This window comes from Gorilla gorilla, chromosome 14, assembly GCF_029281585.2.
Source record: "Gorilla gorilla gorilla isolate KB3781 chromosome 14, NHGRI_mGorGor1-v2.1_pri, whole genome shotgun sequence".
NCBI classification, from domain to species: domain Eukaryota; kingdom Metazoa; phylum Chordata; class Mammalia; order Primates; family Hominidae; genus Gorilla; species Gorilla gorilla.
Genome location: NC_073238.2, coordinates 74330240 through 74352041, shown reverse-complemented (window position 1 = coordinate 74352041; position 21802 = coordinate 74330240). Strand labels below are relative to the sequence as shown.

At 35.9% G+C, this 21802-nt stretch overlaps 1 protein-coding gene across 6 annotated transcripts in view; it reads left to right on the top strand.

Moving 5' to 3' along the window:
* The window catches only part of DIAPH3 (diaphanous related formin 3), a 490541-nt gene that overhangs the window by 454620 nt on the left and 14119 nt on the right, over positions 1-21802 (top strand). The window lies entirely within an intron of this gene.

Below are 21802 nucleotides of genomic sequence, written 5' to 3'. Positions count from 1 at the left end.
CAGTATCTATGAGTTTGATATACCTCAAGGTAGGTGCAATGGAATGCACGCAACTAAAATTAACAGAAGGATAAGATCAATTTCTAAATGTGTAATTTTTTAGACTCGGAGGCAGAGGCTGGGAGAGAACATTATAAAATATACATACATGCAATGTATATATACATACAGTAAGAGAAATGGTGTTAGTAAAGACTGATATACCAAATCTTCTAATACTAAAATAAAAAATGAATATCCTTGAAACTTAATCTGAGTAGCTTCTTTTACTAAGTAAATAAACTACTGAACTAATTATCTTAAAATAATAAAAGGAACTATTAACGGAAAGGATTTTTGATAAGTTACCGAATGCCAGAAGTACTAAAATAATCTACTCTTTACCATTTATGGTTGATTTAACAAGGATAACCAAGCAATCTTTATTATTCAGCATAAAGACTTACCGTTATAGCAGATGAACTCTAGAATCTCAAGGGCTTAACACAATAAAGGTTTATTTCTTTCCCATATGAAGTCCAGTGTGGGTCAGGCAACTTCCCCCCATCAACTGGCTTTATCCTCTGGAAGATCATGGTCTTTGCACCATGGAAAGAGGGATGGAGGAGATACTTTGACTCTTAACTACCTCACCCTAAATATTCCACAAGTTACGTCATACCCATGAACCAGAGATTTTCACATGGCCTAAACCTAATTTCAGAAAGATATGGGAAATGAAAGAAAGTACATAGAATATTTGGTGAGCTCTCTCTCTCTGCCACATCCTCCAATGTTACATTCTTGGGGATACTTGTCAGAAAAAATATCACTGTGGCCTAATAAAGGAATTAGTGTGTGTCTGTGTATTCACCCTGCAAGCACACATTCATCCCTCTATTCCAGAGTTCTCCAAACAGGAAGTCCCCACCAGAGAAATATTTGACTACTATTACAAAGGTTTCCAGCTGAGTAATTGCTGGATAAAAGGGAAGGGGGCAATTAGGTGTTATACTATGGGGAGATACACCATTATTAGAATTGCTCTTTCCTCCCCCTTCATCTTTCCCCGTGGTAGAAATAATGGGCTAAATGGGAAAATGGTGGTAACACTAACTAAAATGGGGAATGTAAAGAGAAGCAAGTTTTTTCTTTCAGAAGAAAAGCAATGTCCATTCAGACGTGAGGAATTTGAACAAGAAGGAGATACACCATATACAAATAGAAACCGAGATTTGCAACTCAGAAATGTATTTAGCACAGAGGAGTAAAGTTTGAAGCCGAAGCCTGTGTTTAAGCCATGGAGACAGATGACCTCAAGCTCTCTCCCTCAGGGAAGTGTTCACATTTAAGGTTGACCAAGGGAGAGTGTGTGTGCGGTTGGAGCAGCAAGGGTGGGTGTCACCAGGGTAAGAGAAGTGAATGAGCTGCATACTCAAGTTTGGAAGAAAAATAATAGCTCTTTCCACCTAACTTAAAGATTAGAAAATCCATGTAAGCCTATCATTCTAATTTAGCTCCAACAGTCCATAGGAGGTCACTGCATGGACTTTCCTCAGTGGGCTCTGATTCCAAACTGTTCAAAGTCCTGTAAGGAAGCCCTGGAGAAAATCCAGCTATAAATTAAGATGGAGTGAATTACTGAAATCACTTTCTGATAAAACCTGGATTTAAGATCATTCTGTGCCCCAAAGTGTTTCTGAAAAGAGTGGGACACAGGGAAATAAATTAGTAAGTCAGATTGGATGAGATAACTCTTCTCAAAACCCTCCAGTGAAGTAAGAGACCAAGGGCCAAACCATCTGTCCCCATCATCTCTCTGACCTCATTTCTGCTACTCCAGCCCTGGCTCACTCCCCTTCAGCTGTCCCAGGCGTCTTGCTATTCCCAGAACACATCAGTCTTTGTACTTGCTGCTCCTGTCTGGAACATCTTCAAAATATATGTATACTCACTCCATCTATTCCTACAGATCTCTGCTCCATTATCCCTTTGTGAGAGAGGCCTACTCCTACCATTCTTTGTAAAATAGCAACCACAACCCTCAGCATGTTGACACTGCCTTTTTCTCCAATATATTCACCACCCTATAACATATGTGTTTACCTGTGTGTCTCTTGTGAGCTGCCTCCTGCCTTACTCCTAGAATATAAGCTCCACGAGAGCCAGGGACCTTTTCAACTTTGTTGTCTACTATTCCTAGAACAGAGCTTGACCCATATTAGAAGTTCAGTATCCGTTGAATTAATAATTGGGTATTAAAGATTATCCTTTGCAATCACTAATATTTTACTCTTAGTGAGCATGTTTTAATACCAAAAAGGAGAGAGGACATAATTTTAAATTTGTATGAATTTAACTTCCCGAATCATTATTTTTCTCATTTTGCCTCAGTGAACACATGTAAGCTGCAGTTGGGGACCACTGCACCATGCCATCCTAATTCTTTTAGGTCTGTTAATCCTTGCCATCCAGTATTTGTGTTATTCATAGGAAATAGATTACTTCAAGCTGATTTAACGAAATAAGAATATTGCTTACTTCCTATTTTTTAAGGAAGCAGGAATATGGCTTATTGTGCTATTCCTTTTGGTAATACTTTTTCATGCACTAATTTAGCAACTTTTTTGCACATTTGCTCTAATATTTATGCAAGAGAGATTTTAAAAAGATAGATGAAAGGGATTTTTGCTTAGTTAAGTATTGTTAAATAGGATTTTTATATTCAGGTTGCTTCAGCAACTGTTGTGTTTGGTAGCTCTGATTTTCAAATGTAGCAGGTTGTCATGGAAGGTCTGTTGTTACTTCATTTATTTTTTTTCTTTTATTAGTTGTTTGAGGCAGTAAAATAGGCTTGTGTTACCTCACTAAAAAGACATCATTTTAAGTTATATTAAGTCCTTGAGAAGATCAGTTTACCACAAGGAAAAGACTTAAAATCTCATATTAAGCTCAGAGTGAAATTGTAATCAGGCAAGCAATTATTTAATTTTCTTCATGGTGTACTTCATAAATGTCAACGTGATAACTTGTTGAGGGAAAAATGACAAAAGCATGAAATGTATTGGTAAGTATGAGGAGAGAGAAGACAGATCATTGAAAGGATGCTGTCCATATTTTAGTGGTTGAACAATAAGCATTCTTTAGTTTACGCACATTTGGGCATATGCATTTTATTGGACTTTCTTGAGTGTTTTCTTTTTACCAATACATAGCTTTCTTTGACTACCATAATTTAAGATAATGTAAAAAAAAATGCCAGGAGTGTTATTTACTTCTGAACAAAATTGAATGTAAAAGCAACTATTATTTTCAAACACGATTAACATCTTAAAATGAAAGCATAATTAGTCACTGTATCTAACCCTTTTCTGGCAAATACAAGACATTAGCACAATAATCAAGTAGCTGATAATTAGTTGAATGATTTAAAGTTGTTTTTAAACATCCTGAACATTTATCCTTTCCTTTTATCAATAGGTAATCTTTTTCTCATAGCTTGTGTGGAAGTGAAAACCCAACCTCCCATACTCAGATTCCAGGCTGTTCCAATGGTGGGCCTCACAGGGAAGAATGATTCTTAGATCTGTCACATATCTCTAATAATAACTCTGTAGAGCTGAAGAGGCAGTGCAGTTTCCTGGTAGCTGCGATGACTAATGACCATCCACATAGAGTGTATTTATTTGTAGTGATATTTAAATAAATTACATGAAATAATCACAGATATTGGTATATGAGTTGAATCCCCTCTTCTTCTTCTTTTTTTTTTTTTTTTTTTTTTTTGAGACAGTGTCTCGCTCTGTCGCCCAGGCTGGAATGCAGTGGCGCAATCTCGGCTCACTGCAAGCTCCGCCTCCCGGGTTCACGCCATTCCCTTGCCTCAGCCTCCCGAGTAGCTGGAACTACAGGCGCCTGCCCCCACGCCCGGCTAATTTTTTTGTATTTTTAGTAGAGACGGGTTTCACTGCGTTAGCGAGGATGGTCTCGATCTCCTGACCTCGTGATCCACCCCCCTCAGCCTCCCAAAGTGCTGGGATTGCAGGCGTGAGCTACCGCGCCCGGCCCTGAATCCCCTCTTCTAAAAACCTTTCTGCTGTCTTACCTATCCTATTGTCAGCATGTGGAGTAGTTTGAGGAGGTATTATTACTAATATTTCAGGTTGGAATTTCTGAATTTTTACAACTATCATTAGGTTATAAAGCCCTCAACATACCATGTGTTAGTCAAGTTCCTACTCAAGTTAAATGATTCAGAGGTTTAGAATAGGATAATCCAAATCTCTTGGGAATATGATTCCCTAATTCATTTGAAATACAATTAAAAGTTTATTTTGCAACTAACTAGGATAGAATTACAAGTTTACTTTTACTTTCTTTCTGCAAGCAGAAGCAAATACATGTCAATTAATAAAATGAGAAGATGTTTTTGGTTTCTTTATTAATGATTTACATAAAATCGGGAACCTACTTAACACATACAAATAAGAAAAACACCATAGAAAATTCAATTTAGCATTACAGAAATTACTGCAAACCAACTCTTTGTCTGTACTAGTATATAAAAATACTTTTAACAGTGCATCAATTTTCACAGCCATTTAGTAGATTAGAAAGCAATTGTAAACAGCATAAAACCCACATTAATGCCTGTCAACATCCTGCCTTTTGCTCAGTTATGGATTTGTTTGAAATAACAGTGAGATCTGAAGTGATTGCATCAACATCACAGACTGTATAAATATGAATGAACCCACCATAATGGGATGCATAGCACTATATAGCAGGCGTTTGTCCTCCCTGTCATGGTAACAGGTTTGTGATGTAAGAGAACATGGCATTGTCTCCAAGAAATAACTCCACATGTTCTTATACTGTAATCATAGCAACTGATGGGTTTTCAGATTGCTCTAAATTTTATATTCTAATATTGTACTATTAATAACCATCTGTTGTTTAATGTTCAAAAATCAATCCAGATAATATGAAATCCATTGAGCTATTTCTAAAAAGTGATTGTTAATTTCAGTAACATTCCATTTTGATTTTTAGTGGATTATCTTGATGGATCTCTGCCTAAAAGCATAAGATCAACGGAACCATCTCATCTGAATAGAAGCTAGTGAATGGGATTGGGTGCAGTAAAATGGAAATCCTTTTTAATGAAAGATAAGAGCTGCATCCTTACCTCTCAACCTTTCAATCCTTTCATTTGAGGATTTAGTAAGTTGTTGTTTTCCTTTGTTTGGAATGTAACGGTGTATGTTAACTTAGTTCTAGTTCTACTGTTTTATTTTTAAAGATGACCACATTAAGAGGTTTTGGTGGCAGAAGAAATAATTTTTTAAAGACCTCTTTTATATTATTAAATTAGAAGAAAGGGTAGCAGTGCATATCTTTTTAATTGGTTGACTCAGCTTAAATTGTCATTCTTATTTAGATAAGGGTCATTTTATTCTAGTACTTAATTTTTTTGTTGGAATACTCTTATGCTGGTAAAAGTTTTAGTACTAACTTCTTAAGTACATGTTTTAGTCTTCAGAAAGGGTAAAGTGTACATTTCAGTATTAAAACCATTAATCCAGCTTGGTTGTATATTGACATTTCACTTTTTAGCAGATCATTTACCTGACTGGAGATCTCTCTTCTTTGTTAAGAATGTTGCTTTTACAGTTTTCTGATACTAAGGAGAGGAGACCATGGCCATTTAATAGAACTAGTATTTGTCTAGTGACTTTTCTACTGTGCTTTGTGCATTGTATTATCTCATTTAATGCATTCTCCCTTTTATTTCTATTTGAAGGGAGGAACCATCTGGATTGTAACAGCAAGTTCTTTTCAAGCACTTTTTTCAAGAGAGAGAATATAGATTTAGTATTATTCCTCCTGGCATTCCTCATTCTAACTTTTGCCATCACCTGAGTTCCAGCATTGGGGAAGATAAAAGCACCAGGGTGCACATCTTTAAAGACATTTATGCTGCTTGCCTTCAAGTAAATATCAGCTACAACCAGGAATATTAGACTGTCTCCCTTTTCCCTGTAAAGTGGGCCTTTAATGGGATGGCCACACTTTATTGATGGGAATCCTGTGTTCAAGTTGAGATCACAGGTACAAATGAAGCCTAACTAGTAACCTACAAAATATATGCACTAGAAGCTATGGCAGTGGTTCAAAGTTAGAAAGATGATTAGTATATTCATTTTTATCGACTGTAGCACTTTATGATGCTTATGGAAATATTCTTAGTAAATTATTCAATCAAATAAATTTTACATGAGGGTTTTACTAACAAGTCTAAAAAATTATTTTCAACTAGATTCAGTCAGACAGATGGATTTTGTTCTCCAGGTGGTTGCGTATTTTTTGCTTGATAATCTATTTGGCAGCACTCTTTTGAACCTGTGAATATTTGTATTTTAGGGCCCTCTCAATGATTAAGAAATCCACTTTCGGCCGGGCGCGGTGGCTCAGGCCTGTAATCCCAGCACTTTGGGAGGCCGAGGCGGGCGGATCACGAGGTCAGGAGATCGAGACCATCCTGGCTAACACGGTGAAACCCCGTCTCTACTAAAAATACAAAAAATTAGCCGGGCGTGGTAGTGGGCGCCTGTAGTCCCAGCTACTAGGGAGGCTGAGGCAGGAGAATGGCGTGAACCCGGGAGGTGGAGTTTGCAGTGAGCCGAGATCGCGCCACTGCACTCCAGCCTGGGCGACAAAGCAAGACTCCGTCTCAAAAAAAAAAAAAAAAAAAAGAAATCCACTTTCAGTACCAGATGTTTCCAATGACTGAACAACTTTGTTTCATTCTACAACTGTAACATTTTTTTTACTTTGTGTTTTCAATAATATTTTTCCAAGAACCAGGAACAAAGGAAGCATTTACTAGTCATATGTTCACTAAGAAACTGTATAAAGGCTAATTTACCTTATTAAGCAGAAATGTAGGCATCCCAAGAGCATTGTTTATTTTAACAATCAAGCGTTTTAGAAGCTATAAAAATTAGCTAGTTTATAATGTTTTCAGTGACTTTTCTTCTTAAGTTGTTGAAGTACCCAACTAAGACACAAATTTAATTTCAGAAACTATGAATTTATGCTTTCCTGTAATGTATTATCTAACCTTTGGATGAAAAGCTTTAAATTTTTCAACTAAGAACTGTGCAACAAATGAAGAGTAAAATAACTTCCTTTATAGTAAACTAGACCAAAATCAGTGTATCAACCTCATACACTTATTCTTGGAATAAACCCTGACCTGAGACGAGATTTTCATTCTATAGCAAATAAATCTTGAGTATTCTGTGATGGTTGGAGTCATACACAATTATCTGAGTTTTTACCAGTCTCCTATTTCATTTTACCTTGACTAAGTCCATTCTTCGATTATTTTTCTTGATGTCACTGAGGCTAACTATTGGTTCTTAATATTTCAAAGACAAAAATATATAGTATCTTTCATATCTGTCCTTTCTTATAATGGTAGACAAATTGAAAGTGGAGTATTTGGTGACTTTGGTTTATATATAGCACCACAAGAACAATTAGGGATCACAAGAATGAAGTCACTTATTTGAAGAATCACATTTTAGGATATTACTAAGATTTTTCTTTATGTTGAATTTAGAAGGTTGTGTACTAAACATGTCATCATTTCATAATTTATTTCAGAAACTATTTCCTTGAAAATTCACTTTTGGACTTGCTTTCTAAATGAGGATTATAAGGATCATTTAAAATTCAGATTTAAAAATATAATTCCCTATATAAATTAAAGCTTCAAGTTTATTCTGCAAGTAAGAAACTCAAATTTATCATATAATTTTACAATAATTTTCTTTCTCTTTTTATTAAAAACATTATCATTTTTACTATTTTTGAGATATCCCATCACATGCTTCATGAATTTTGCATAAACTTTGTGACTTTTTTCTAAGATTGGGAAATACGCTGTTTTTGTTCTGCAATGAGTTTTCATGTGAGATTGCAAATAATTCCGATACTATATAAAGACCATCCAAAGAGAATCTACTTTAAATTGTCTTTACAAGTAGGAGAGAGGGATTTGCACTGATAATTTTCCTAATTCCTTGGAATAATGTCATACACTTTTAAGCCTGAGTTTTGACAATCAGAATCAGACAAAGAACTGAGTTCCATGATATCAAAGAGCTTATAAAAGCACACTGGCCAGCCCATACTCCTACCTAACATCTTTTAGTGGCTTCCTGTAGTTCTTTGAATAAAATCTCAGTTCATACAATGTCCCAGAACACCCTCACCCACAGGCCCAGGCTACGTCTTCCGTCTCAGTCCAGTCACTCTTCTCTTTGGTCACTACTTTCCAGTCATAAGCGCCTTCCACCGGAGGCCTTCACGCTGTTCCCTCTACCTGGGTTCTTCCACTAAACCTGTCTTGCTAACTCTTTCTTGTTCTGTTCTGAAATATAATTTTCTCATAGTAATTTTCCTGTGACTGCCTTCCCTCTAAAACTTAAATCAGGTCCCTTGTTACATTCATAATTGTACCCTTTACTTTTCCTTCATTGTACTTACAAGTTATAATTACATATTTGTTTGATTATTTGTTTAATGCCTGCCTCTCCCAATAGAATGTAAGCTCTGTGATTAAAGAAAGAGTTGGAGTCAGAGGAAAGATTTTATTATAATCAGTATTTCACACTTTTGACAGGTAAATTAGACCCAAAATAACTCCCAGGGAGCAATACACAGCCTGGAAAACATGAAATCAAGGAGCGGCTGTTTGGTGTAATAAAGGAGGAGCACCAGGCTGAATTTTCAGAGGCCTAATAGAGTAGATTATGGTTGATGGAGGTGGTGGTGGTGGGTCGATTTCTGCATGGCAAAAGAGGGTACCCTGACTATTTCACTGTGTCATTTGAGGCATATCTTTTGACCATTCTGGGCCTGTTTCCTTGTCATTAAAAGGAAACCTAAAGTTCTATGACTATAACATTGTCACCTTCAAACAGGAGAATGGAGTAAGGCTGGGCTTCAGCATTCTTTAGTGTCCAGAAGATGGATTATAGTTGTGAGCCTTACCAAGAATTCCAGACACAGCCAATAATATAGACCTTATTTGGTGGCGGGGGATGGGGGGGTTGGGGGTGTCAGTCAGGGAAGTAGGGGGATGTAAAAGGTCTGAGAAAAGGGATACAATTAGAAATGATTTAAATGACCTCTTTGGCTCAAAATTCGTAATTATTTATTTACCATTCATACCTCTTATTAGCCCTCGAATGTTAAACCTCAATCTTCCTTTTGCCTCATCAGATTTCATAGATATATTCTCAGGTACTCAGAAAAATAGCTAAGCTATCAAGAGTAAAAGTTTGTATTCTTTTCTAAAAAAAAAAAAAAAAGAATTTCTCAAAGCTATGAGTAATCTGTACCAAGTAATTAAAAAAATAAGTTTTATTCTAGTATTTTTATCAAAACCATAGAACAGAGAATACTGTGAACTATACATGGGGTATTCTACATTCTAAATTCTATACTTAGCTTTTTAAAATCCTTTTTGACTTGTCTTAGACTGAATGAAGTATTTGAGTCCTAACATGAACATTGCATAAGCGTCACACTGAAGAGTCAGGATTATTTTTAACTAATGTTTACAAAGGATCAGTGGACTGTATCCTTTTGTTTATGTTATACATGAAAGAAATACAGTTTACATAGTCACAAACACCCTCAGTCAGCCCTCTGCAAATGGATTATGTACTTGAATATGAAAAAGTTTCTCACACATTTTAAATGCACTTGAGCTAAAACATTCTTTCCTCCTTGTTTACTTCTTTCCCTTTCTCTAGCTTTGCTTCCTGTCTTTTGCTTATTTTATTCGTTCTACATGCTTTAACTAAAATTGATCTATATACAGACTGAAATTTCAGGTTGAGTTTTATTCTGAATATTCCTTAATCATCATATGTTCACAGTGAGACCTTTTCTTGTGGTCAAAAAGATTATAATTTTGCTGATATAAAGCATATTAATTTAACAGAAGCAAGCATATGGAAATGGTTCAAATGTGCCAGGTTTTATTTTAACTACTGGTCTTTTACCATATTTCCTAAACACCTAGATATCAGTAAGTAAGCTTTTATCATCTTTGATCTGATCTCATAGTTCAGCAAAACATTGCTGAAGGTTGACAGTATGACCCATGGGGATAAAAAACAAGACTAATGATATGAGTAAGCAGAAATTCTTCTCTCTCATGCAGGGCAAGGGTCTGTGTAATTTTCTCAATCTAGTCATCCCCTTTCCTTTGGAAAATCCAAAAAGATAAGATAAGAAATTACTTAAATTTTTAATGACTAAAAAGCAACTGATAATTAACAGCCATCCTGCCTTCCTGTGTGTTGCTGCCATCATTCTCCCTAAACACCAGACCCTTTTACCTCCCAGCATTTTGTATTTGCTTCTTTTTCTACCCGCAGTGCCCTACTATTCTTCTTTATTTGACAGACTCCTACTTACATGTCAAGACCCAACACCAATGTTACTTTCATAGTAAATCCCCTGGAGGTCTAGTTCCTCTGTCCTCTTTGCTTCTGCAGTATTTTTTCCCATAGCTCTATTTTAGCACTTATTTATAATTTATTTGTTTTAATAATTTGTTTCTCTCTGATAGATATGAGTGCCTCAAGGCCTAAGATCTTGTTCATCCTTGCATCCCTGGCCTCAGCACAATGGCTGGTAGATGCATAGTAGGCAATCCATTATTGTTTGCTTCAATTGCATGAATTAAGCAACCAATCACATGAAATGTCTGACCAACAATCTTCTACTTTGAAACCAGTGTATTCCCAAAGTTAATTTTTAAATCAGTTGTTTTGGAATTCACAAAGCAATTTCCCATAGAAAGAATGTTATAAAGGATGGTTAGGTTCCCAGGCTAGCCCTCAAGAGTCTATTTAACCCATAATGTAGCTGTAACACTATGCAGTTGTAATGAAAAATAGCAGAAAACAACACTGTTACAAATGTGCAATGTTTTCATTACATTAAGTAAATACAATTCCTCTTCTGTATAGAAAATGCAATCTAGGGCAAATTATACCAACCAGCAAATGTAATATGATCTAGTGACAAGAGCAGGATGGCTGAACATAGGCCAAGCTCTTTCACTAATTTGCTTTATAAATTGTTTAACTTTACTATGCCTGAGTTTCTGCATCTGTCCAGCCAACTTGGTAATTCTTGCCTGCTCATGCTGAAGAAAAGGTAAAGTAATGTATATAAGAATGCATTGAAACACATAAAGCCCTATAAAAATGCAGTGTATCATGGCATAAAGTGCTCACAGACAAATGAAATTAGACTGAATTTTGGACTTTTAATGGAGTGAAAAATAAAGGAGCAGAGTTGATGTTTCAACTTCAGTTGCCCAACCCCATCACCTGGAAGCTAGGTAACCATCATGTTATCCTTTCTCCACCATGAGCAAGTCGAAAACACATGAGTTAATATCTCTGGGCCTTGGTTTCCTCTTGGGTAAAGTGACATTGTGCAAATTAGATGACCTTCCAGTTCTTTTAATCTGGATGTCTGTGTTTAACATTATTTGGATAGAGTAGCAACTTTCATAGCATAAAAAAATGTCCTGGAAGGGTCATAATTATATGGTCTGAATTTCTTCAGTTTTCTGTGATCAGCTTACTTAAAGCATCACTTGCATAGCATACATACACACACACACACACACACACACACACACACACTGCTTAATACAGTTTTTTTCTTAATCTGCCAAATCTGTCCACCCTAAAACCAACTTGTCCCCCAACATCTGCCAAATCTTTCCACCCTAAAACCAATTTGTTCCCCACCGTCTGCCATCAAAATCAGCGTGGAAACCAACTTCTGTCAAATAATATCTCCATCCAAACCTGCAGAATAGCAGTCTTCTCGTTTCTTACTCAGAATTTTGCTTTCTTCCATGAAGAAGAAAGTTTTCCTTCAAGATTTGCCTAAAAATTTCTCCTTGATTCTGGTGCACCAGATATATACTCGGGAAACTGTCTAATCAAATTTTATTCTCTATTAGGAGCCATCTGTTTGCTGATGACGACTGTTTGTTTTTTATTTTAGTGCAATCCATTTTCAATCCTTCATCGGTTTTATCATACCACCTGCACTTCCCATTTTCCCAGCTCATTCCTTCCTTCCTCTTGTGTGGGTGAAGAAGGAGACAGGGTGTGGACAGCAGGAAGCCGCCGTTCTCCTAACAGAATACTTGAGGCTCAAATTCTTCTCTCTGACTGATTAGAATGCCTCTCTCCCCAGGTAGTCCAGGCCTTCTTTACTTTCTCCCCTGTATTTAAGCTTCCTCAGAAATCTTGTGGCCTTTCAGAAGACTTTCTTGCAGCAGAAGAAAGAAGGTGCTAAATTCTTGCAATCTTTAACTTTCTATAACAAGAGATTCACAATTATCTCTCCCTCAATCATTGCTTTCTTTCTGTGCCTGGGGATTGACTAGTACATAATAAAGATGAAACCCAGTCTACGTAGTTGATTGCTTTTTGGTGAAACTCTATTACATAAACATCTATGTGAAATTTCCAACATAATTTGATACTAAAATGTTAGTATTAGTTAACCCATGTTATGTGAGTTTTTTTCATTGTCTTCATATATTCATCTGCATGAGTGTGGCCTGTCTTGAATCCTAACCATCCACTAAATGGGTACTTGGTAGCATTTTTAATAGATTTTTCCTTTATGTAAAGTTCCCTGCAAGTTGTTTCTGATGTATCTAATCCTATTGTTATTCAAAACTGAAATGAGACCCTGCCCTTATGAAGCATGATTTCACTTAAACTATCTCTAGGTGGACCTCACTCCACCAAAATTCTATTGTATTTATTATGTGCACAATTCATTTGACACTTGAGTGGCACTAAAAATGAGTCAACATAAGCTCCTCTTTTGTCCCTGGTCCCTTTCAGACCAATGACAGTACCTTAAACTTCTTGGTGGTTCCTAGCTCTGTGTCTTATGCATATAGGTGCTCAATAAACATTTATGGATTCATTATTCATTTATGTTTGGACTTATTTGTGAGGTTGAAATGTTCAATTGATCCACTTTTTGACCTTTTCAGTTATCATTTTTTTGTCAGTGGTTTTGATTATTCAGGTGCACTTTTACCATCAATAGGTCATATCTATAAATAGAAGTCTAGAGACATTTTTAATGTGTTTGGGAAAATAAAGAAATTAAGATTTTAAAATTGCAGGTGAATATTGTGCTAGTGATTAGCTTGGCCAACATACTTTGAAACAATTTATCAAGCTGAGAAAAAGACAACAATAGAGCCATCCCTTATGACCACAATTTCGATGGCTTCCTTCAAAAATAGCCATTTTAAAGTTTTTGTCTCCTTCTTCTTTTAATCTCTCATGTTATGAATAATATTTAGCTGAACTCCCAAAGCAACTGGGGGAAGAAAATCTTTGGTATTGATTTTGGATAAAATATGAGACATTTACTTTTGTGAATGCTAATCTCTGAAGGCTTCAATACAATCTTTTGTTCTCTGGGTTCTTGTGTCATTCAAAGATTTAAATTTAGACACCAATATGTTTTTGACCACAAGAAAGCCCTCTGAAACACCTAAGTATTAAAGTTTTAGTTGTTAATATCTATAGGATTTCATTATTTTAATTACCATCTCAGCAATTCCCAGTGGGTAATAATGGCATGTGGTTGTCCTGCCTGTACTTTTATGGGCAGTTCATAGAATAATCATCCTTATGTTACACTACATTGTGGTTCATTGTCTCTCTGAACTTTTTATTTTATCCATATTTGCTTAGCAACCAAGTTATAATTGTTTAAAATTTATCCTAACATTCTCTGAGTTTTTTCAATATATCATTTCAAGACACTAAGAGGAGATGTCAGATTTTGTCCTGACGTCTTATCAAAAGGGTTAAAACTCTACTTCCTGTATTCTTAGCCTCATAAAATCCTTTCTTCCTATAAATTCCAAAATATGACTGATCACAAAGCATATTAATAGATCTAAAAATGGGTGTGTTTTCTTTAAAACTGTATTTGTTGGAGACAAATACTTATACTCCATCAAAAGTTTTATCAGCTATAATTCCCTCTTATAATTGTTTTTAAAAGTCCAAACTAAGTTATTTTGCTCTGGTTGAGGCATGTTGGCTGATTTTTAGACTTGGATGAATTTCATTGTAAATTGCTGTTGGATGTGACTGGAGTACCCAGGAACTGTCAGGATGGCTCAGTGATTTAACGTTGGTGTCCTGCAGCTTTGACTGTAATCAGCAGATGCTGTGGTATTATCATAAATGTTTTCCTAACTGCTTCTGTCAAAAAGAGAAAATTCTTCCTGCACTGAGTCTGCTGCTTCTGATTAAATTCAGTTTGCCTTCTTTTGCATAATTAATGTCCCATGATGATCTCTAACCTTTTGTTTTTAATATTGCCTCTTGGTCTAGACTCAGTCTTTACAGGGAAGCTCAACTAAGAGCAGACAAAGAGAAATGGTTGGTGCTTTTACATAAACCCCTAGCACCTCCATGGCTCTGAAGTCGTTACTGTTTTATATACCATGACTTGTCAAAGATCATGAAAGCTTCTGGTGTTTGCAATGTTTTTCATTGTTGTCCTAGTGCTCTGTTCTACTTCAGAAGGCTATTTCTGTAATGCTTTGGTGCACATGGTTTTGCCTGAGGATGTGTGATGATAGGGTCTGCTTTAGAATGTTCTTACCCTGGTTGTGTAAATTGATAAACCTCTGACACAAGCCAGGCAAAAGGCTTCCTATTCTCCCGCAAAACTTTCTATACCCCTAGCCCGAAATAACTCAGAGATTATATTTGCTACAACAAAGTAAAAGTGTATAAAACATAATTATGTTAAAAATGAATACCATGTTTTGTCCGTGAACACATTTTATACATTATCTCAATGGGAAAAGATCCTTGAGTTTATTAAATAGCAGTACTTTTTTTTTTTCCTGAAGAGCCCAAAGTGCTTTCTTATTTGTTCTTTTCGAACCTCTAAGTACTCTTGCATGACAGTCACCTGTGAGCCAAATTTTTTTTCCTCTTTTGAGTAGAACATTGATGTGAATAGATATCCTTTGTGATTTTATTCTTACAGTGTAAGATAAAAGGTGTACGTGACATCTCTAAGGTACTAAATAAGGCCTGTAGTAACTGGCAAATTTACAGCTTAGAACTAGCCTGTAATCATATTATCTGAAGTTAGAATTCTTCCAGTTCCCTTTGTTTCAGAAAAAAAGATGAATGACTGAGTGCCACTTTTTCTGGGGTTTATCTATTCTTTCTCCTATAGCAGATTCCACTAACAAATATTTATAACATTATTTTCAATGTAATTTTATTTGCTTATAGAATCAAATAGCTTTTGAATCAAAAAGGATCTTATAGATCACAAAGTATTTTGTGACTGATGAAGCTGAGTCTAAATACACAGAGTCACATGCAGTGGCACATTTAGTTTGGGGATTGCCAACTTTTAACTACTGCAATGTTAACTTGGACTATAGATTTTAGTTTATCTCAGATTAAAACCAAATAAAAGAGAAACACAGGAATTTCAAAATAATTGTAGCAGTCCTCACATATCTTCCACATGAAAACAAGATTTATGATCAATAGAACTTTATTTTTTCTTACTCCAACTGTTACTACAAAATCTTTAAGCCTGTAGCTGCTTAGATCTCCTGCAGCTCCAGTATATTATTTTCTTCTACACAACCAACAGTGATACCACTTTTCCATCTCTATTTATCATCTCTTTGTATTACAAGAGAGTCCCCCCTTTCAACAGAACAACCAATCCATGATCTAGGCGATGACAGAGTACCCCTTGAAACTGAGACTTTCAGGTTTTCATTCTGGTTCTGTCTTTTCCTTGCTCTGTCATTAAAGTAATCCACTTAACTTCTGGGCTCAGTGTTTTTGTTGGGAAATGGAGATAAGCAATAACCACCTCAAAGGAGGATTCAGTGGATGCTCTGTGGGCTAATGTGTCCACATACCTGCTTCTTTGAGACCTATATTTGATAGCCAGCAAGAACTTGGAAAAGGCAAGGATATAAGAACAAGAGGTCTTCAGTGAAATTAAATAAGAGATGTCAATTGTTCTTCTTAGTCTGTTTCTCATTCTCATTTATTCATGAGCATAATGTATTCGTTACTACTCAAAACAAATGTCACAGATATTTCGATATATTTGAAGGTATATTTCAAGATATTTGAAGGTAAGAGTAGAAGGAAGTCAGTTTAAAAAGCACCAATATTTAAGAAAATGTGAACTATTTCTCTGACTCTAAGAAAATCTCCTTCCCACCCTTCACCCCTACACTCCCCAATAAGCTTTCCATAAATTATTTCTTACCTTGATAACTCTAGGTGCCCTGAAATCCTCAAACTTCATATTAAGTGTATTGCTGTTACCATGCTGTAAGAGAAAGCTGTCAGGTTATTTTAATGACAAAGAGCTGTAATTCATATGTATTACAGCTGCCATTCTCATAGGACATGTTATTCTGAATTTGGATATCCACCCACCTTATCCCCAGCAAATTAGCACATAAATACACATCATAGGATTTATCATTGTAACCAGGAATTTAACGATACTATGTGTAAGCATAAACCAGTTTGCTGATGAGATAGATTACATTGAAAGTCTTAGAAATGAAAGTTCTTTCTTTATTTGTACAACATTGAAAGACATATGTTGATCAATTATTCCCAAAGCTTCTGTGACTTTGTTTTAACCCAGAGTTATCTATCTTTAGTTAGTGTCTGTTACTAATCTATCTGCTGTAACCATCAGAAAAGAGGCCCAAACCCAGCCACTTTCAAGATTTGTGATGAGTATGATTTGTACTTTTCAAAGAGCTTTTGCATATGTTGTTTTTGTCATAAAAATCCTTTGTAGGCTTAGCTTGTTTAATCATCCCCAGTAAACAAAGAAAGTTGCTGAAGTCTAAAGAGATGAAGAGCATTGTTCCAAGATATAAAAAGTCAATGATAAAGCCAAGAAGAAACCTTTGCAATTTTTCCTTTTATATATAAACTAACCCCATAATACAACACCCTCTGATCTAAGCTGTCACAAATGTACCATTTGCAACTAACCAGATGAGCCGGGGAAAATTGTTTTGGTTCTCTGTAAATCCATAGAACAAACAAATCAATAAGCGTACAGCTTGATAAACATAAAGGTTGCTCCGTGGCAGAAAGCTCAGGCAGAAAGCTCCAAATCTGTGGAGACAACAGATGCTTCCCAACCTTGCATCCCATACAAGAGTTTTTAATTTGCCTGAGATATTCAGAGTTCTCTTAAGAAGGCCCAGAAGAAAGCCACAGCAGCAAACCAAGAACGTTGTCAGAGTCTCACAGATAACAGCTGGCTCCTTGGCCTTGTGTTTTTTTTTTTTCTCCCCCTGCAGAATGGGAATATTAACAACAACTTCACTGGGTATGTCAGAATTAACAGGAGAAATGTTATACAAGTTCCTCCTCGTGGCTGGCACACACACAGGCACATTATATAAGTGGTAGCATTACCATCATCACCATTGGATTAAGACCTACTTTCAGACTGACTGTGAAGAGAATGGAAAACTGGAACACTAATCTCTTAGGAGAGGCCCAGGTGGAATGATGAATTCATTTTATTCTTCCTCTTTAGTATAGCATTGACAACAAGGAAAGTAAAAAGAGGTTAACCTCAGTGAAAGAACGTTAGAGGAAGCCAGCATTTTTAATGACATCTAGGACAAACGTGTCTCAAACTCAGGACTTCTGGTTATAAATCCATTTCCTTTTTCATATGCTGCTCTTCAAATTCTGCCCAGTGCACCCTTTATAAACTCTTCCAGATTTTATCACTTCATGCCTGCATTTCTACATAGCTTCCTTTTTATTTCCTGCCTCTTGTCTTTCAATGAGTCCCCTAAATATCCTAGTTCATTAGTCTGGATTAGAAGATTTCCTCTAATTAGTGTCTATTACCTTCACATTGCTATGTTCCCTTCATTCATCATCTACTGCTACAGATGACACCCCACCCCCAGCTCTATGTATTTTCTTTTGGAATCTAACACAACCACAGGACTTAAATATTTGTATTTAGTATTTAAGACAAAATGGACCCTAATCTTGCTAAAAGTCAAAAGATTCCAGATTCAATACAGCTTTGAAAAAAAATGAGAGGTTTGACTGACTACTCAACACAATCCAAGCTGTTCTTACTGTTTCTACTTGTTACATAGGGAAGGTAATAAGCAAATCTCTCTGTCGATATAAATATATGAATGTGGTTAGATTGTAGGCTTCCTGAAGGCAGGGACTGTGTCTGTTTATTCTCTGCCATATCCCTGAAACATAAAGCAGCGTGGCCCACTGTTCATACTTTTGACTAAATGAATGAAAGCATATTCTTTATCTTGTGCCTTGGAGTACACCAAAGAATTATGAAACATTGTCCTCTTGAATGTAGAATCTTATGATGAAATATGACACATCTGCATTAAAGTACCGCTTTTAACACAAAGAATGGGAAGTACATAGACTCTACTTTGAATAGTTTATGGTCATCACTAGACTTGAGTATGCGGCAGGGGCACAAAAAACTACAACACCAGGCTAACTAGGATACAAAACATATGAGAGAAATACAATACAAGTTGGCATCGCTATGTTTTGGAAAATCAGGAGGTCATATTTGATTGAGATTTGAGGGATCAAAGATTATTACAGACAATGATTCAGACTAGGGAATAGGGTATTCCCTATTATACAGAGAGTTTTATGCAGTATTATATATAGAGTTTAATGCAGTATTTTATATAGAGTTTGCTGCATAAGTACAGCTAAAAAATTTAAAGGCATTTTAAGAAACTGCACTATTTCCTAATAGAAGAATAGTGTCCTAAAGCATAGCTTGCTAGTGAGAGAAAACTATATGCTAAAACTTTAACCTTTAAAATAGATTGAAGCCAGGCATGGAGGCTCACACCTGTAATCCCAGCTACTCAGGAGGGGGAGGGGGGAGGATCACTTGAGCCCAGGATTTTGAGGCTACAGTGAGCTATAATGGTGCCACTGCACCCCAGCCTGGGCGACAGACAAGACCCTGTCAATAAATGATTATTAAATAAATAATAGAGCAAGATTTTTGTGGTTAGCTCATTTTTGTTAAAAAAACAACTGAAAAATAATTTTATGACTCTGGACCCTTCGTACAAATTGGGTAGTATTTGTTAAAATGTGAGGATTTATGTATAATAACATCAAAATAACTAGCTTCTAATATTTTCCAATGTACTAGTGAACCTGGGCCATAAATTTTGCTGCTCTTGTCAGTAGATATACAGCAAAGATAAGTATGGACAGTACTCTGTACCATATAAGCAGAAAACCTGGAAATTAACATTCCTGGTTCTCTTTAACTAGAGAGCTAACTATATTTTTAGGATATTTGTCAGAAGCAATATCAGTAAAAATGAAGTGTCTCATAGTTTCTTTTTGGTTCATTGTACTGATATAGGAATACTTCCTGCTTCTTTTACAGCATTTACAGTTTAAAAATGTTATTAAAGTGCTGTAGTTTGGAGCCAGGAGCTGAATTGGATTGCTTGAGCTTGCATCAGAGCTCCACCCTAACTTGCCTCTTAACTAGGACAGGTTTCTTAATCCCACAAAGCCTCCTTCCTCATTGTGAATTGCAGAGTATAAAAATTATACTTTCTTAGGCTACATGATGATTTTTGTAAAGCACTTTGTGCAAACCTGGCACTTAATAAGTGCTCTAACATACTAGTATTGTTTTTATAATGAGTCTTGTAAAATATAGCCTGAAATGGAAAAAAAAAACCTTGAAACAGTTATTTTATTAATAAGTTGGTGAGAAAGTGAACATAATTTTGTTATAACTAAATTTGAGTTCCTTATTTGTGGATTGTGTTATAGTTGAAATTTTTTTTTAATCTTTTTGTTTTTGAGAGAGGCTCTCACTCTGTTGCCCAGACTGGAGTGCAGTGGTGCAGTCATGGCTCACTGCAGCCTCAACCTCCCAGGCTTGAGTGATCCTCCCACCTCAGCCTTCCAAGTAGCTAGGACTGCAGGTGTGTGCCACCATGCCCTGGCTAATTATTTCTCTTAATTTTTTGTAGAGACGGAGTCTTACTATATTGCCCAGGCTGATCTTAAAGTCCTGGGCTCAAGCAATCCTACCATCTCTGCCTCCCAAAGAAAGTGTTGGGATTACAGGCATGAGCCACTGAGCCCGGCATTTTGTTGTTTTTTTAACAAAGTATGTGTGATATGCCACATAATAAACCTCATTGGAAAGACAAGGAGTAACACCCCCCATTATAATAATCTTTAATAAGTAAAGCTATAACTAGGTACAATAAGATTTGTATATACCAGGAGAAAAAAGGCAAGAGATTAGATCAGATAAATAAAATGATTCAGATCGGAAGGTTCGTAAGAGTTGCATTACCAAATGGGTTTGGTAAAACTGCAGAACACATTGCTTCCGTGTTCTACTCCAGACAGCGGTCTTTTCGTATCATGAGATTCCATCAATTGCAAAGGTTTCTAGATTCCATTATTGCAATGTTTTCCTTCCCCTTCCAAATAAAATGAAAGCCAATAGAGAAAAGTAGTACCATTGCAAAATCTAAGACCTTTAGAAATAGAATAATAATTAGTAAACATATTATTATTTTACCATAATAGTTGTAAATGAGTGTACTCTGTTCTATATGTTTTAAGTCACCAAAAGTTATTCAGGGAACTATAATGCCCCATCAAATTTAATGATTGGTGACAGGTGTAGCCGTCTGACCTCTAGTGGCTATAGCTTATAGCTGCATTTTCATTGATTGAGTTAAAAAAAAAAAAAAGACTAAGGAAAGAAGTCTTCTTAGATCCTAATAACAGGGTTCTGCAAGTAAGTGTATGATTAGCATCCCTGAAGTTCTGCTGGTCTAATTGTTGGGGTACTAACTACCTCAAGGAACAGAGGTCAGAACCAACTTCGTTAATCTATGAGTTTAAATGCTTGCAATGTGTCAGCAGATCCTGCCCTGAGGCCCAGCAGCCAAGCAATCTCTACAGCATTTTTTTAATAGACATTCTAAAGTTCATAACAAGCTCTCAACACTGATATTCAACAACACGTCATAGGCTTGCATGAAATATTTTTAAAATCCTGATAGGATACATATGTATGACAATGTATGTTTTTATTAGATATCTATATGAATAATATATCTTTCCTAATGTGTAGGTGTGTGTGTTTCTTAAATATTTGGGGGTTTAAATTGACAGCATTACTCTTCCTCATATACTCCACCATGTTTTTGAGACAACACTTCTGAGTTCAGGGTGCTGCTTGTGACCAAGAAACCAAATGGAACTGACCAACAGTTTGAGGACATAAACCTTCTGATTATTTTGAACCGTTGAACTAACAGATGCTATATTTACTATGATGCCCCAGATTGAAAAAAAGTAGGAAAATTTGTATTTAGAGTTGAAAAATAAAAAAGAAAACATTCTGCCATGTGATAGTAACATATTTTTCTTTGTCTTTAACATAAACCATACCGTAATACTTGATGTAATTTATTCTTTTTGTGCATTGTGTCTCCACTGAGAATTCTTATTTCTCTCAGTAACTTAATGAATTGCCAAGTATTTATGGCCAATATGGGTCTCCAGTATTTTTTTTAATTTCAAATACCACATGGATTATAAAGTTCCACATACTTTAA